Raw genomic sequence first — 7,535 nt, forward strand, 5'->3', positions numbered from 1 at the left:
CACACACTGAACCACACAGGGAGTAAAGAGCACAGGGGGTGACTGGAGGCTTTTGAAAAGTTAAGCCTGTTCCCAGTGACACAACTCCTCCAACAAGGCCATACCTCCTAATCCTCCCTGAGACAGACAACTGGGGGCCAAGTAGTCAAATACCTGAGCTTTATGGGCATCTCATTCAAACCACTGGTCAGAGTGTTCTATCAGAGTAACAGAATGCAACTAGGGCAGAAAATGATTATCTTGGTGGGCCCAGAACTAAAAAGGCCCTTCTCAAGAAACCAGAACAAGGCAGTCACCTTAAGTCAGAAAGCAAAGCAAAGGAAGACCCAAACCCCATCCATCACCTACCTGTGGATATAGCTTGGAGATAGAGTGTATGGTTAGCATGTTTGAGTTTGGATTTGGGTTTGATCCTCAGAAATCAATAAATGCATGAACAAATGACTCCCAACCCCCCAAAAACAATCTATGTGGAAAGAAAGGATCATTAAAGAGTTCTAGACTCAGCAGCAACAATTGCACATGGCACAGTTTTGTGAATATGGTAAAAGCCATTGAGTATGACACTTTAGAAGGATGGTTTTTATGGAGTGTAAATCATGGACAATGTAAATCATTAAAAATGACTCTCAAGGACAGATATAAATAATAGATCAATGAAATAGAATTGAGAACCCAGAAATGAAGTCATTTCTTTATGACCAATTGGGTTTTGACACATATTGGATTTAGGACCCAATTGATAATCTAGGATGATCTCATCCTAAAACCATTAGCCTAATTATAGCTGTAAAGACTTTTGTTAAAATACTGTTACATTCCTAGAGGTTTCTGAGGATTAGGACATGTTTATATCTTTTAGGAAGCCATCAATCAATCCATTATACCTGTCATTTTATAGATGAGGAAGCTGAGTCACTTGCTGAAGCAACAGAGATAGTAATAGAAGGGCGGAGGTATGAATCTAAGCAGTCTGTCTCCAGAGCCATGTTCTTAACCACCAAGAAATGAAGGGATAAGTCCAGATAAGATCTCTCCAGGTGCATGGTGATGAATGAGCAGAGAAAGAAGAGATAGGTGGCATATACAGACAATCCAGAACTTTCTAAGAAGATCTTGGAAAGACACTGAGGAACTGCTAGTCCATGAAGGTCTGGACTACACAGTGACCAGATGAATGGAGAAATGGTGTACTGTCTGGCTTTATGTCAACTTGATATAAGCTGAAGTCATCAGAGAGGAAGGATTTTCAGTTAAAGAAAGGCCTCCATGAGATCCCCCCTTTAAGGCATTTTCTCATTTAGTAAATAATGGGGGGTGGAGGGGGCAGGCAGCCCACTGTAGGTGGTGCTATTCCTGGGCTGGTAGTCCTGGGTTCTATAAGAAAGCAGGCTGAGCAAGCCAGTAAGCAGAACACCTCTATCAGCTTCTGAAACAGCTCCTGCCTCTGGGATCTTGCTGTTTGAGTTCCTGTCTGGACTTCTTTCAATAATGAACAGCAATATGGAAGTATAAGCCAAATAAACCATTTCCTCCACAACTTGCTTTTTGGTCATGGTGTTTCTTTGCAGCAATAAAAATTCTAACTAAGATAAACAAGTAACAAATCGTGCATCCGGCCTCAGCCATTTATTCTTAGCCAGTCTTCTGTTGGGTCAACCAGATGGTCCTTTCAGGCTTTAGCTTAGAAAATGTATTCATGTGGGGGCTTGTTCATGCCTATCCAGTCCTCCATGATGGATATGAGATATGACACTAAGGGTGCAGCTTGGAAACTTCTTATTCCTTACTCTCTCCCTGTACATGCATTTTTAAAAAACTGGTAAAAAATGAACCTATAGCCATGATCTAGTTTTTCAGTATGTGTCTTAGCTGCAGATGAATGCTATAACAAAATCCCACAACAGAAGAACTTAAAAACAACAAAGGTTTATTGCTGACAGTTATGAAGGCTGGAATCAGGATTATCATTGGTATAAGCTTTAGTTTGATCTGAGTTCAAAAGTGGAAACTAATGTTGCTGAAGACATTAGTGAGAAAGAGTTCCCTTTTGCTTGTCATTTTATCCTTTTAAGACCTTTAATAGATTGGATGAGCCAACCCACACTGTAAAGGCACTTTGTCTTACTTAATCTGTCTATTCAAATGCGACTCATACCCAGAAATAGCTTCATAGACCCCCTCAGAAGAAATAGTACTCAACCAATCTTGGCACTCTGTGGCCCAGGCAACTTGACACACAGAAATTAACGGTTGAAATGCATCTTAGTTGGCTTTAGATGTCCTAGAAAAACACCTTAGATTGTGTGGTTTAAACAGTGAAAATTCATTTTCTCACAGCTTTAGAGTCTGGAAATCTGCTATCAGGGAGTTGTTGTGATTGGGTTCTGGCGAGGGCTTTAATCTGGGTCACAAACGTGTACCTTTTCACTCTGTCTCTTTGGCAGGCAAAGAGAACAGGTTGATATTCTCTCTCTCTCTCTCTCTCTCTCTCTCTCTCTCTCTCTCTCTCTCCTGGGGATTGACTCTCGGGCCTCATTTATTTATTCTAGGTAGACACTCCACTACTGAGCCATATTCTCAGCCCTCTCCTCTTCTTACACTTTATGTATGTGGGGAAAGCCATCTTTTATCCTCTGTGCACTGAAGGGTCTGGAAGCTGGGAAAACAGCTCAAAGGCCAACTCCTCAAATCTAGACCTGGCCTCTTCCTCTTCTTCCTCCTCCTCCTCCTCCCCCTCCTCCTCCTCCTCCCCCTCCTCCTTTTTTTCTTCAAACTTTTGGACTGTGTGGAATAACTCCACGATTGTACTCTGTTCTGTCTGTGGCCTCATAAACTTATTTGAGACATGAAACCAATGGTTACAGCCACAAAAGTCATGGAACTTGTGTAAACACTGACACTAAGATCTGAATTTGAGGCTGTGGAACCAGGTATGTCCCCAGAGAAAGAACACTGGCCTGGAGTCCAAGAGCTATGGGATCACACTATGACTCTGCCATTTTCTAGCTCTGATACTTTGGCCATGCCATCAACCCATTGAGCCCACATGAGGTCATCTATGAAAAAGAATTATGAGACATACTTCATGCTGAGGGGATTCAATGAGACAATGCCATAGAGCTACCCTGTGAGCTTTCTGAATTCACTTGCTTGCCAGTAGAGATAAACCCAAGAAAAACCCAGGTGATAGAATGAGACATTCCCTGAAGGAAGCAACATAAATTTTGGGGGAGAAAAACTGTTGTCTGTAACCCTTCCATAACTGGAGGGTTATTGGGGCTGAATAGCAAATAGTCTCTTTTCTGCTGCCAGCATACCCAGAAGCAGCATCCAGATGGAATTCCGTGTCACTGTAATCATTCATTTGGCCCCCTGGATCTAGTCCTTTCCATTCTCATCACCCAACCCCCACATCCTCAATCCCACCTCTAATGGAGAAAGATTCCAAGGAGACCAACATGAGAGGAGCACATCACTACCAGTACAGTGCTCCCCAGCTCATATCTGATGTGTACTTTCTACTCACTGAAAACTACACTTCTCACTGGGTCCTCCCAACAAACCCATAAGACAGGCACAGAAGGTATCATTATCCCTATCTACAAAGAAGAAAGCTGAAATCCAAGAAATTTATGTAAATCATCAAGCATATGTTGGGAGCGTGTGAGATAACTTGGTAAAGTGCCCACCTTGCAAGCACAAGGGTATACATTCTACTTCTAGAACCTATGTAAAAATCTCTGTGCGGTGGCACACGTGTAATCCCTGTGCTAGAAGGCAGAGCAGGTGAGTTCCTTGGGCTCACTGGCCAGCTAACTAGGTAAGTCCCAGGCCAGTGAGAGACTTTGTCTTAAACAACGGCAATGACAATGATGACGACAACAACAACAACAACAACAACAACAACAACAACAACAACAGGTAGACATGGGGCTAAAGAGATGATTCGGCAGTTTTGCGCATTTGCTGCTCTTGCAGAGGACCCAGGTTCAGTCCCCAGCATCCAAATTGTGGCTCACAAGCATGTGTAACTCCAGTTGTAGGGGATTGGTTGCCTTCTTATGGCCTCTGTAGAAACTGCATACATGTGATGCATACACATACATATAGGCAAAACATTTATACACACACAATGAAAATAAGTCTTTGAAAAATAGGTAGACAACATCTGAGCATCGAACCCAAGACTTGTCCTCTGGCTTTCGCACACATAAACATGCACATACACATGAGCACACATTCTAGGCAAATGTACATAAAACCTATTGTGTGGTACTCCTGAAATTAGAGACACCACTAACAGAAAATAAAGGGCTTTGTAGTCAGGTCAAGAGGTTTAGATTTGGGTTGGAGAGATGGCTCAGAGGTTAAGAGCTCTTACAGAGGTCCTGAGTTTGGTCCCTAGCACTCATGTCAGATGACTTAAAATTGGCTCAGATGACTCTAATTCCAGGGCATCTGATGTCTCCTTTTGGCCTCTGTGGTCACCTGACATATGTGTACATACCTTCACATAGATACATAATTAAGTAAATCAAATTTTAAAAGAAGCTTAGACTGATTTTTATGGACAGGTAGACAAGCCTTACAACTCAAATAAACAACAGAAACCACCCCGGATGTTCATTGGGGATTGGTTCCAGGACTACTGTGGACACCCCTTCTTGTTGGTTTTTTTGATTGGTTTGCAATTTGACTCAAACATAGACATATCTGGGAAGAAGGACTCTCTATTGAGAAATTATCTCTATCAGATTGGCCTGCGACCTTGCTGATTGATAGTAGGTGATCCCAACTATGTAGGCCTGAGGTATAAAGAGAGGTAGCTGAGCAAACCAAAGAAAAGAAGCCAGCAACAGTGTTCTTCCGCGATCTCTGCTTCAGTTCCTGCCCTGAGCTCCTTCCCTGACTTTTCTTGATGACAGACTGTAACCTGTGAGCCAAATAAACCCCTCCCTCCATAAGTTTCTTTTATTCATGGTTTTTATCACAGCAATGGGAACACTATTGATATTTAATAGAATTGTGGTATGTTTGCTCTGGAATAATAACAATAGAAAAATTACATTACATATTCAATAAGTGAAATTACTTTAATATTTTCAGTCTAAGTAAGTAAATTTGCATATCTATCTATCTATCTATCTATCTATCTATCTATCTATCTATCTATGCAAAACCCATATATATGGAGGGCTGATGATATCAGTAAGAAGTGAATTAAGCCAAGGACTCTTGAGAGCTCATTGAACTATCACAAGGCTAAAGATCCAGGATTGGAAGATGTGAAGGAACAAAAGAAAAAACACAGCCAGAACGACACACAAAAGTTAGCCTTGGGATTACCCCATTGGTATTATCATTGCTGTCACTGCTGAACATCAGATGCTCTGGTTCAAGCACGTCTACACTTCCAGCTCTGGTCACCTCTACATTTTCACCCCTAGAAATTGGGTTGGGACTGATTGACTGTGTTTCCTTCTTTCTATCACTAACTCCAGATTCAAAATTCCTTGAAGATCGGCCTGGACAATTACAAGTTATGTGTTCATGCTCTAGTTGCCAGAAAGGCTGAGACAGAGTGCATCTGGGCCATTTAGCATCCATCTCGTGAGTCCATCTTTGCCTTCCATTAAGAGCTGAAGAGTGAGTGGGTGTTTCCAAACCAAAGCACACCTCCCAAACACAGACAACCCAAGTCAGCTACAATAATAATAATAACAACTATTAGAGATTCGACTAGGAAAACATGTCCATTACAGATGCTGTTATGTGGTTTCAAGGGAGAGAGGAATGCAGACTACTTGTTAGAGTCTTTCATTTTTAACCTTTAGGTTGGATTGGGGAAAGGCCATGTAGGACACGAGGAAATAAAGACAGAACCATTCAAAGCCTGTCTAAGGATCATACTGATTAGCCCCTGTGGCTTTGAGAAATTATCTCACTTCTTTTCTTTTTATGTGATAAAATATCCCTATGAAAGCAATTTAAAGGAGAATGGGTTTATTTGGCTCATAAAATCAGGTTATAGTCTATTACAATGGAGAAATCAAAGCAGCAGGAACGTGAAGCAGCTAGTCACATCATTGCATCCACAGTCGAAAAGCAGAGAATAATTAATGCATGCACGGTCAGCTTGCTTTCTCTACTCTTTCACAGCTTAGTGTCTCTAGCTTAGGGAATGGTACAACGCACAGCGGTCTTGCCACCTCAGTTGACATAATCAAGACAATTCCCCACGGACATGGCAGATCTAGATGATCTTTCACTAAGGGTCCCTTCCCAGGTGACTCTAGATTGTGTCAAGTTGACAGATAAAGCTAACCACCATATAGGCATGGTAACTCACTATATAGGCAGGGCTTTTATCCCACCATGTGGGAAGCGACAGAGATAGGCGGTCCTCTGTAAGTTCCAGGCCAGCCAGGGATATGTAGTGAGACCCTGCGTTAAAAACAAGGACAAAACCCCACACAAAATAAAAGAAAACTAAAGACTATCACAGCTATGTCTCAAACTTTATGGTATATATGAATTACCCAGGGATCTTATTAAAATGAAAATTCTGATTCATGGGTCTGGGGAGGGCCTGAGATTCTGCATTTCTAATAAGTTTTCATGTGATACTGATGCTGCTGGTTCTTGTTTTTAGGTCAGATAAGAGAACTTGACCCAAGTCTAGTGCCCCTATGTTGGAGAGATTCCAAGTCTCAGAGATAACAAGGAGGAAGAAAGACAAGATGAGGTGACCATTCTGAAGTGTAGAGAGATGAAAAACACCCTGCGGGTGTCTGCTTTGGGTAGTGGATGAAGAGTTTGGGGATTTCTTTTCCTTTTTGTTCTCTATTTTTATAACCCATTTACTGGTATGTTAAAGAAAGGAGACACAAAAGAAGGCAATGATCTTGTAAAATGCTCAAGCAATCAGGGATGTTTTTAACTTTTGATGGACAAAAGATACAACTGAAATATATATACAATTACGGTTCCATTATGGTAGTGTGTGTGTGTGTGTGTGTGTGTGTGTGTCTGTGTCTGTGTGTGTGTGTGTCTGTGTCTGTGTGTGTGTGTGTCTGTGTCTGTGTGTGTCTGTGTGTGTGTATGGTGTCTTTATGTATAACTATATTTTGAATTTATTTATCCCTTACTCCACTAGTTCCTTATCCTCATGCTCTCCTCTTGCTGGTCCTCTTACTTAGCCCCAATAGTTTGCCTTCCCTCCTTAAATTCTCTTCCTCTTCAGATGAAGATGTTGGGCATCCTCTGTTGCTTGGTACCTCATTCCCTTGAGACAGGGTCTCTCAATGAACCTGAAACTGGTTCATTGGCTAGACTGGCAGTCAGCTCAAAAACCCTGTGTGTCTCTCCTGTCTCTGCACCTCCCATGCCCCATCGCCGTAACCTAGTGTTGGGATTACAGGCATGCATGGGTTTTCATATAGATACTAGGGATTTGGATTCATGTACTATGCTTGTTCTTACCCACTGAGATATTTCCTGCCCCCACTCCTTAGCCTGGATTGTCCATATGA

This window comes from Rattus norvegicus, chromosome 4 (genome assembly GCF_036323735.1).
Source record: "Rattus norvegicus strain BN/NHsdMcwi chromosome 4, GRCr8, whole genome shotgun sequence".
Classification (NCBI taxonomy): Eukaryota; Metazoa; Chordata; class Mammalia; order Rodentia; family Muridae; genus Rattus; species Rattus norvegicus.